The sequence below is a fragment of the Molossus molossus genome, unplaced genomic scaffold (genome assembly GCF_014108415.1).
Source record: "Molossus molossus isolate mMolMol1 unplaced genomic scaffold, mMolMol1.p scaffold_m16_p_6, whole genome shotgun sequence".
In the NCBI taxonomy this organism is placed as follows: domain Eukaryota; kingdom Metazoa; phylum Chordata; class Mammalia; order Chiroptera; family Molossidae; genus Molossus; species Molossus molossus.
In genome coordinates, this window is record NW_023425399.1 from 23126014 (window position 1) to 23136068 (window position 10055).

The window sequence follows — 10055 nt, forward strand, 5'->3', positions numbered from 1 at the left end:
CCCCACTATAAATTGGGAGTCAATATTGCCTCCTTCTTGGGCTGCTGTGATAAGAACTAAATGAGAGAGTTGCTGTGAAAGTGCTTCATACACTATAGACTACTGTGTCCAAGCAAGTTATGATTAAAAAAATTAACCATTACTATTAAGGGCAGCAGTATTGCACGGGCTTCAGAGATAGGCTGCCTGAGTTTGAATCCTCCCTTTGCCACTTACTAGGGTTATGACATTGGGCAAGTCCTTCAACCTCCTGTGACTCAATTTCCCCATCTATAAAATGGGCATATACCAGTCTGACCTCATAGTGCCCTTGTAAGGATTAAGTGCACTTAGAAGAGCTCCTGGCTCACAAAGTGCTCAGTAAATATTATCTACTTACTTATCTATGTGTCTGTCTATCCTGGGTTATAAAAGGCTCCCTTTGTGGTTCTGTGCTGAGCACTATGTATTTCATCCCACTTGTTCCTCACAACATTGGGTTACATTATTATATCCATTAACACAGATTTTTTTTTTATCCTCACCCGAGGACATTTTTTTGCACTTATCTTCAGATAGAGCAGGAGGAGAGAAGGAGGAAGAGAGAGAAGCATTGAGTCGCCGCTACCCACAGGACCCCAACCGGGACCGGGGACAAACTGCAACTGAGGTAGGTCCCCTTAGTGGGAACTGAACCTGGGACTCTCTGGTCCGCGGGCCAACGCTCCAACCGCTGAACCAAACCGGCCAGGGCTATACAGATTTTTTTAAAAGGCTCAACTGCAGCCTTTAGAGTGTCAGCCTGCAAACCAGAGTCGTGGGTTCAATTCCAGCCAAGGGCACATAACTTGGTTGCGGTTCATCCCCGGCCCTGGTCGGAGTTGTGAGGGAGGCAACCAATCCCTGTGTTTCTCTCACATCCATGTTTCTCTCTCTCCCCTTCCCCTCTCTCTCCCTTTCACTCTATCTAAAGATAAATGGAAAAAAAAAAAAAAATCCTCGGGTGAGGATTAAAAAAAGGCTCAACTGCAGAGGCTGACCTGAGGAGGTCACAGTGAATAAGAGGAGGACCTGGGACTTCTGCCTGGTCTGGATTTGAAGCCTAGTTCCTTACCTCTTGGGCCTATGCACTCTGCACACTCCACCCAGGACAGCTGGAAAAGTTCTGATTGACCCATCTCCCCTTTGCCATGACACTTGGATTCTGGAGACCCAAGCTCTGGAACTGATTTGCTGTTATGATCCAGGGTAGGTTGCTTATTATAAACTCTGGGGGCTTCCTCATCTTTCCAATGGAACAGTAATCCCAAACAAAGCCCTGCCCTTCAGTCAGAGGCGTGGTAAGAAAGATATCAGGCTCTGGATGAGGAAGTGGTTGGAAATTGTGAAGTGCAGTGGCCAAACAATGCATAGGACTGTTTTGAAAGATTTTCTGAAAGCATGGGTGTGCCAGGTCAGTGCCCGATGGAGCGAGGATCAGAGCTTCCGCTGCCTGAGTATGAGGGCAACAGGAGACTGCCAGCTACCAGCCTTCCCCCTTACCTCCCTTCCCTTTTCCAGGGAGGGGAAATGGCCCAGGCTGCTTAGTGCAAGCTCACAGAACCACACCCTCCTGCTCCCCTACATCCTGCCGGTCACCTCCTAGCAGCAGGAAGAGAGATCTCCATTGGCTAGCCGGCCAACAGGAAGAGGCCAGGATGCGCAACCCAATTCCTGACTGCTTCTGACATCACAACTCCCACTGTTAAGTCCTGAATTCCACCCTTAGAGTGGCAGCAGGGACTGAAAGGTGGTTTCTTGCTCTGGCATCTCCATGACTGGCTTTTGCAAACGTTTTACTCTCTTTCTCTCTGAGCCTCATTTTCACCTAACTGTAAAATGGGAACATCTATTATTTCTGGGCTAACTCCAAACATCACTGAACTGCTAGGAATCTCAAATAGGAACAGAAATGTTCTTTCTGTGTGCCACTAGGCAAGCTATCTATGTATTCTCTGCGGTATCTCCTTCCCCCTCAACCAGGGCCATAAACAGATCAAGTACTTGGAAAATGTCAGTGAAAGTAGGTGGAGACAGGTGGGCCTAAGTTCAAATGTGTATGACCTTGAACAGGTGGTTCATCTCTTAGAGCCAGAGTCCTCCTGTGTCAAAAGCAGGATAATGCTGGTGCTTGCTTCAGAGGCTGCTGCAGGGATTAAATGGAAACGGAAGCATACAATGGTAACATTTATTATTAAAATTAGCTTGTGAATCATAAAAGAGATGAGTAAAACAAAGTCCCCGCTCTCAAAGACTTAGCAGTTGTGGCAAATAGGATTCATCTCTTTTGAGCCACCTCCAGTTGATTGGCAGGGGCTGCCTGGAGCTCTGTGTAGAGGATTAGAAACACCAGATTTACTCCCAGCATGAAAAAGGGATTGATTATCAACGCTTGCCATGGGACGGGAGGGGGGAATGTGGCAGCTGGTGTTCAATGCGTATGTTGACCCTGACCTGGTTAGCGAAAAAGACACATAGGTAAAGAATTCTGATATAAGGCAAGAGACTAGTTCGGGGAAGCCATTCACCAAGCCTGTGGCATTCAAGCCAAGCCTGGAAGGGCATATGGAGGGAAGGTCGCTCTAGGCAGAGGGAGCAGCTTGAACAAACACACAGTGCCTGAATTGTGATGCTTTTGGCTATGAAGAATAGACTACTATCAAAGGTGGCTTAGGCAATACGGACAATCTCCCAAGACAGGAAGGTCAATGGAAAGTGATTTCAGGGATGGTTAATTGAGCAGCTCAAAAAATGCCAGCAAGTTCCTTATATTCCTGCTTTGCTGGTGTTATGAGCTGAATTGTGTCTCTCAAAATTTATATGTTGAAGCATTAATACCCAATACAACAGAATGTGACTATTTTTGGAGCTAAGTTAAAATGAGGCCATACAGTGGGCTCTAATCTAATCTGACTGGTGTTCCTATAGAAAGAGGAAATTTGTACACACAGAGAGACACCAGGGATGTACACACACACACAGGAAAGACCATGTGAGGACCCAGCGAGAAGGCAGCCATCTGCGAGCCAAGGACAGGTCTCAGAAGAAACCAGTCACCCTGACACCTTGATCTGGGATTTCTAGCCTCCAGAATGATGAGAAAATAAATCTCTGTTGTTTAAGTCGCTCAGTATGCAATCCTTTGTTTTGGCAGCCCTACAAAACTCATACAGCTGGCAAGATGGCTGTTGCAGCTTTAGGATTAATACAGCCATCATTATCCTGCAAGGGCTTCCCCTTCCTGTGTCTTTATCGTGAGGGAAAACCTTTCCCAGAGATTCTTCAAACTACTTCTCTTAGGAATCTATGGGCCAGATGTACCAGCCAGAATATATTTCCGCTGTAACAAAGACCTAAATAATAGAGGTTTAGACATGATAGAAGCTTCTCTCTTCTATCACAAAAGTAGCCCAGGGCAGGAGCTTCCTGTATGCAGGACCTAGGGGCTTCCTAGCTTGCTCCACACTAGGGGTTTGCTCTCAGCTTCAAGGTGGCCCTCCACGCAGCGGCAGCCCGAACGGTACACAGAGTCCGGGGAGAGCACAACCCTCTTTTTATTTTTAAAAATCCTTAGCCAAGGATATGTACTTTTCATTGATGTGAGGGAGAGGGAGAGGGAGAGGGAGAGGGAGAGGGAGAGGGAGAGGGAGAGGGAGAGGGAGAGGGAGAGGGAGAGGGAGAGGGAGAGGGAGAGGGAGAGGGAGAGGGAGAGGGAGAGGGAGAGGGAGAGGGAGATTGGCTGTGCCTAAGTGTGCCTGGCATATAGTAGGTACTCAATAAATATGTGGAGTTCTTTGGCGTTAGAAACTTCCATCTGGGTCCTGATTTTGTCGTGGACTCATTCCCTGACCTCTGGCAAGTTGGCCCCACCCCATCTCATTTCCCCCCTTATCTGTAAAATGAAGAGCTAGGAGAGAATTCTTAAAACCTCTGTCCCGCCCCACTTCCTGGTTGATTGATTGAGGCTCTGTCCAATCAACAGAGAGCTTTGTGTACCACCGTAATCCTCCCAGCCAAAAAGTCTTTGTGGCAGAGACTATCCTTCTTCCCCGCTCCCACCTCCCCCATCTCCTTCCTCTGGCCCAGAACAGCCAAAACAATAGGACGCAGACAACACGTACTGAAATGAGTTTTAATATCTCATGTCGCAGCAAAATTAAAAATATACAAAAAGTTTGTGGTGTACAAAAGAGTCTCAGTACAGAAGCCCCAGCTTGGGGCCCCTCCCCCCTCCTGGGGGAAGCGCAGAGGGGGTGGCGGTGGAGGACTGAGGATGGCACAAATGTAGTAAATACCAGGAGGTCTGACAGTAATAGGAAAAAGAAATGGGCAGGGGTGGGGGCCAATTAGGGAGGGGAGAATCACCCGGAATTGTGCTGAGGGAGGGAAATCAGCCCCCTAGGCATGGCTAGTGGTTCCTGGAGTGGGGGGTTGGTGAAGTGGAGGGGTCAGTGCTGGGGGGGGTGCTTCAGTGGCACCCTGAAAAACCCAGCCTGCCACCAACTCACCGTGTGACCTTGGGCTGGCTGCCTCTCTGGCTTACCCTTTAGTAAATCAGGATGCTGGGTGATTAAAACCCTTTCTCTCCTCGGGGTCCCAAGCCATGAGGGTCTGCAGAGGCAGGACTGAGGACCAACTAGTGCTCTTGAGAATTGTGTAAACACTCCAATAAAACACAGATATTCCCCTGCCCTCGAGCCCTAGAAACTAACTTGAGGTCTTGGCAGCCTTTACCTACAATCAGAAGCTCAGCTTGAGTTAATTGAATATGAGAAAATTAATTATTCTTCAAGACTTGAGGCTTTTTTAGGAGAAAAATCTCCCAAACTCTAGTATCCTCAGGGGTGAAAATAATAGCAGGGGGCTCTGGGAATCGTTTGGGGCTCTTCCAGCTGTGTTCAGGAAACCATGAGGTTTGGGGGCTTTGTTTATGAGGCTCCTCCAAGTTTGGTGATTTAGCCCAGTGGAGGCAGGCCTGGTTTGGATTCTGGGATTCGGTGAGAGGGAGGTAGAGGAACATCCTTGTCCCATCCAGTGCCTTTCTCACCCCCATTTGTCTCCGGCTACCCTCCGCTTTGGGATTATTGCAGGTGCTCCAGGGCCCTTACCCCTTCAGCCTGGCCTAGGGGTGCCCTTACAATGATTGTGCATAGAATAAAGGCCAGGATTGCTGGGGAGAGGGCAGCCCCCTCTTTGTGGTGAGAAGGGAAGGTGGAGGTGGCCAGGCACGAGAGGACCACCCCTCTCCGCCGAGGGGTTTTCTGCTTCCAGGCACCAGGCCATTGCAGACGGAGCCTTCCTCTCCCACTTTCACAATTTCTTGCTCATCCTCCCCATGCTTCTTCCTGAAGCAACCATGAACCCAGGAATGTCCTAGCTCCTCCCCGAACAGAATAGAACATACAGTTCCTTTTCCCTCCAGCCCCAAGGGTCTCAGAAGCCCCTCTGGTTGGGAAGGAGGTACTCAGGCCCCATCCCCACTGCTGCCCACGTGGCTTGGCACTCAGTCCCTTTCATTGAGAAATCACAAAGCACATTAGTACAGAAATTGAGATCTCCTCTCCCTGCAGACCCCGTCTCCAGTTGTATCTGGGAGGGAGACAGGTACAAAAGGGTGGCAGGGGCCAGCACAGGAGGGGTGGCGTTGGGTTCTGGCTTTCAGTCTTCATCCTGAACCTGGACTCTCCCCCACCCAATGCAAGTTCCTCCTCACCAGGGGCCCCCAAACTAGAGAAGATCCCACCCCTAAACTAGCTCCATCAGGCAATGGAGTGGCCTCTAGCCCATATCGGATGGTGATTCCCAAATCAAGGACTCTGGGATGCCCTGACCTCCTTCCCTTTTTCAACTGGGAGGGTGGCTAGGTAGTGGGAGTTTAGGGTTGGACTAGAAAAGTCTCAGAGGGAGCCAGGGCCTCTATCCTTAACTTCCCCAGAGGGGTGTCCAGATGCTGTAGGGCTCCCCAGAATGTTCTCATTTTGAACCAGCAGTTTCAAACTGGCGGCCCATAGCCCAAGTATGAGTGTTTAGTTGGGCCACTAAATGGGTTTCTCAAAAATTTGCACTTTAATGCCTATTGCCTATAGACAGGGTAGGCACTCTCCCGTTTGCCAGAGCCCACACCACCCCTGTCATCCAGCACGTCCACATTTCATTTCATTACCTGAAAGCATCTGAATGGGCAACCCATGCACCCGACCCCAGAACCTTCTCCCGACTGGTTTCTGTCAACTCCAGGCCCAGGTGAACTCCAAGGGCAGGAGGACCTGTGGAACTTTGGCCCTTAGGGGCTGCCAGGCAAGACCTTTCCTGGATACTCTCAGCCCCCTTGACCTTCGCCCTGAGACCTGGACTTTCCCCAGGCCTTGCCTTCCCTGCTCTCTGCTTTCTCCAACTCTCGCGAGTGACACACCTCTCTGGGACACAAGTTTAGCAGGGAGCTGTCTAGAGGATAGGCAGATTTTGGGGATGAGGCAGATGAGAGGAGGGGATCAAAAAAGACTTTCCTGTTGGGAGTCCCCTGTTGGGGAGGGGTGGAGGTCTGTGCTGTTTAACCGGGATGGCAGTTACAAGGCACGTGGCACATCAGTGCATGGAGGTATGATGACGAGTGTGTGGTGTCTGGAGAAGTTGGGGAGCACAGTCCGTGGCAGCCTGAGGGATCAGTTCAAGAAAACTAGAAGACAGAAGTCTGTCCTGGGAATGGGGACACTGGTCTCTTGGGGATGAAAATACGGAGGGCAGGGCAGGGCCTGGCATATTGGGTATCCAGAGTGTCCTGTTTCCTATTCTTGGAAAAATTAAGACAGACCCAACTATGTCTCAGCTTCAGGAAAGGCCTTACTCTGCACTGACTTCCTGCGGGATCTTGGGCAAGTCCCTGCCCTCTCTGGGCCTCCATTTCTCCTTTACAGTGGACGTGGAGGGCAAGTGGCTTAGGGGATCCCAAGGGCTCCCCTGGGCTGTGGTTCTGGAACCTGCTCTCACTGTAAGGACCCTGTAGGGTTTCGGGGGAGAACTGAGCAGCTAGGCTGCGGTGCGGGACAGGAAATGGGGAGCAGGAATCAGGGGATCCAATTTCAGTGGGGAAGAGACTGGCTGAGGTAGATTCTCATAGAAAAAAACAAAACAACAGCTCGAATGGGATGGTGCCCTTCCCCACTGCGACTCCTGTGAAACAAGGGGACCGGCAAGGGTTAGATGAGGTGGACAGGCTGGTGGAGAGGGACCTCAGGCCTGGGAGGGATGAGGGCCTGAGTTCCTAGGGTTGGGTGGGGGAGTCCTTAAGGGGCTAAGCTTTTCCCCAAGGATGAGAAACAGGAGGAGGTGCCTGTAGCAATCACCGAGGGCCATTTCTGCTGCTCAGACGTCTTGCAGGCAGAGGTCCCAAGGGAAGGTTTCGTGGGATTGAGAAGATGAGGGTGGTGGGGATGGAATAAGGTCCAAAAATGTGGCCAAGGCTTCCCTGGGAACCTCAAGCCATGCCTCAACACTACCAATTTGGTTTTATTCCCTATTCTCTGGGTACGTCATGGAGCTGTAAGGACCCCCAGCTCCAAGGGAAAATATTTTTTAACTTTTCCTTTTAGGATGCTGAAGAATGAGGCAGCCAGATGAGCCATTCTAGGACACCGGGGAGTAAAATAACTTGCCAAGGGTGACCCACATGTCACCTCTCTGAGTCTCAGTTTCCTCCTCTGTAAGATGGGTTGATAACACTTCTTTTTAAAGGAAGTTGCAAGCAGGGGAAAGTTTAAGTGAAACAAGGTGGGGTGAAAACTGGCACGGTCAGCCCTGGAGAAACAGCCAAGAGGATCTGGGTCCACATCCTCAGTGCTCCCATCCCACAAAGGGCTTCGGCACGTGTGTAACTGGCCATGAAATTCGGTCTCCAAAGACTGATTTGGGTAGAGCAAGGAGGATCAGTGAGTCCACCAGAGGGGGCCTGGGTCAGCCTCAGGCTTGCCCTGCCCCTATCACCATGAGCCTGGTTCCTAAGGCTTCTCACGGATTAAGGAAGTAGAAGGAAGAGGGGAAGCATGCTTTGTGTATTGGTGGGAGAGATGCACACACCGTCTCAGGCTGCTGTGCCGGGGGTGAGGTGACTTGTGTCACAGGTTTGATGTGTGCTTATATGTGCATGTGTATGTGGGTGGTCCTGTCCTCTCTGCCTTTGGGGTCACCTGAGTGTGGCCCTCTCCCTTCATCATCAGAAACGCACTATCACCTATCACTATCTGACGGAACAGCAGGAGTCTGGGACCCTGTGAGACTAGCTACCACTCTGGGCTTCAGTTTCCCATCTATAACCCCAGGGAGGCTGAACCAGAGAGAGTTAAGTGCTCCTCTAATTTGCATAGTCTAGGATTCTCGTGGTCCACCTCACCCCCAGCTTAGGTCTGCATCTGGCCTTAACATCACCTGCTGTTTCCTTGCAGTGAACACACCTTAGTTGGCAGGGGAGTGGGGATGTGGTGGTGGTGGTGGTGGGGGGGGGGGGTTCCAAGCTCTGCCTAGAGGCTTTGTCCCCTCATCCTACAAACTGCCTACTCCTCCCCTCCCCTCCCCTATCCAGGACTGGCTGTCCCATGTGGAGAGGCGAGGCCCTGGATGAATGATCTCATGGGCACCAGGGGATATTTGGGACATGGGAACAAACCACAAGTTCCAAGAGTTGGGCAAAACAATGCCATTTTCCAGCTGCCTAAAGGAAGCCTCATCTGCAGGGTGGCTGAGGACCAAGATTTATGTTACGTCCCGGAGCTCATTTTTTCTAGCTGGAAGGCAGTTGGCAGTTGAAATGTAGCAGGGGTTCCTGAGGACAATTTCCTCTTGGGAAGATGGTTATGGACCAAGGCGGACAGGAGCACAGAACTCCAATGAGTCCCAGAAGTCTGGAACTGGAGTGCCTATTCCTAGAATATTCCACTCACCTGGGGTTCTAGAGGCCCCTCCACCTCTACCAAGGCAGGGGCTAGAATTCCCCAGAGCACAGCAGCAGGGCTCTAGTGCACTAACTCTTGCAACAGAATCCAGATCAGTGACTCCCTAGGACATTTTATTAGCTAAGTGTTCTAGGACTTAATCCAGAACCAAGAAGGTCTCTCTAGAACAGTTCCTCTGCTAAATGTGCTAGAACCTCAGACAGAGTATCTTCCTGGACATTTTATCTGTGGCGTTCAAAACCTTTTTCTATAAGAAACATTCTAGATGCTCATCTAGAACAAAGAAAGTTTCCAGAAACATTTCACTTGAAGTGTCTAGAACCTCAACCATAACACAACCCATAACAAAGGGTGTCTCTAGAGGAGTTCACTTGGGGAACATTCTCTATGTTCTGGATGGAGGGTTCCCCGCCCGCAAATCTATTACCCCTTCATGTTTCAGCCAGCTTGAACCCCTCAAATATCTCAGGGTTCTTCCTCCCCTCCAGCTCTAGCACTGTCTGCCCCCCACCCCCAACTCCCCACCCCACCCCAACTCCCTCCTTTAATTCCTCTCTGGCCCAGGCTCCAGACCTTGGACCCTACAGGAATGGTACCCACCTTGTCCACCAGACGCTCCCACCTCATCCCACATCTTCCACGGTCTCCTTCATGCTCAGAGATCTCCCACCAAAGAGGCAGCCCACCCCCAGAGCCCCCTCAGGAGCACAGGGCCTCAGTCGTGGACCAGACAGTGCCCCTTCTCTAACGGGTCCACCAGGGGTGACACGTGGGCAACTTCAGGCAGGGGAGAGGGTGTGGCCTCAGCACCAGAGGTGGTACAGAGGCCTTCATGAAAGCAGGCAGCTCATGGGGAGTGTAGCACCAGTTAATTCCCTGGGCCCTGGTTCAAGGGGGGTTTAGAGAACGGGCCACAGGGCTGAAAACAGGGTCTAGGGCTGGGGCCTCCACAAGGCTGCCTCCTCCCCTGAAAGAACCCAATGGTGGAGCCACTCTACCCTTGAACCAACAGATCCACTTCCCCTTGGCCTGGTGGCCCTGAAATTCCAGGCTCAACACTGGTCGATGTGGGGTTAGCCCAGCCCAATCCTT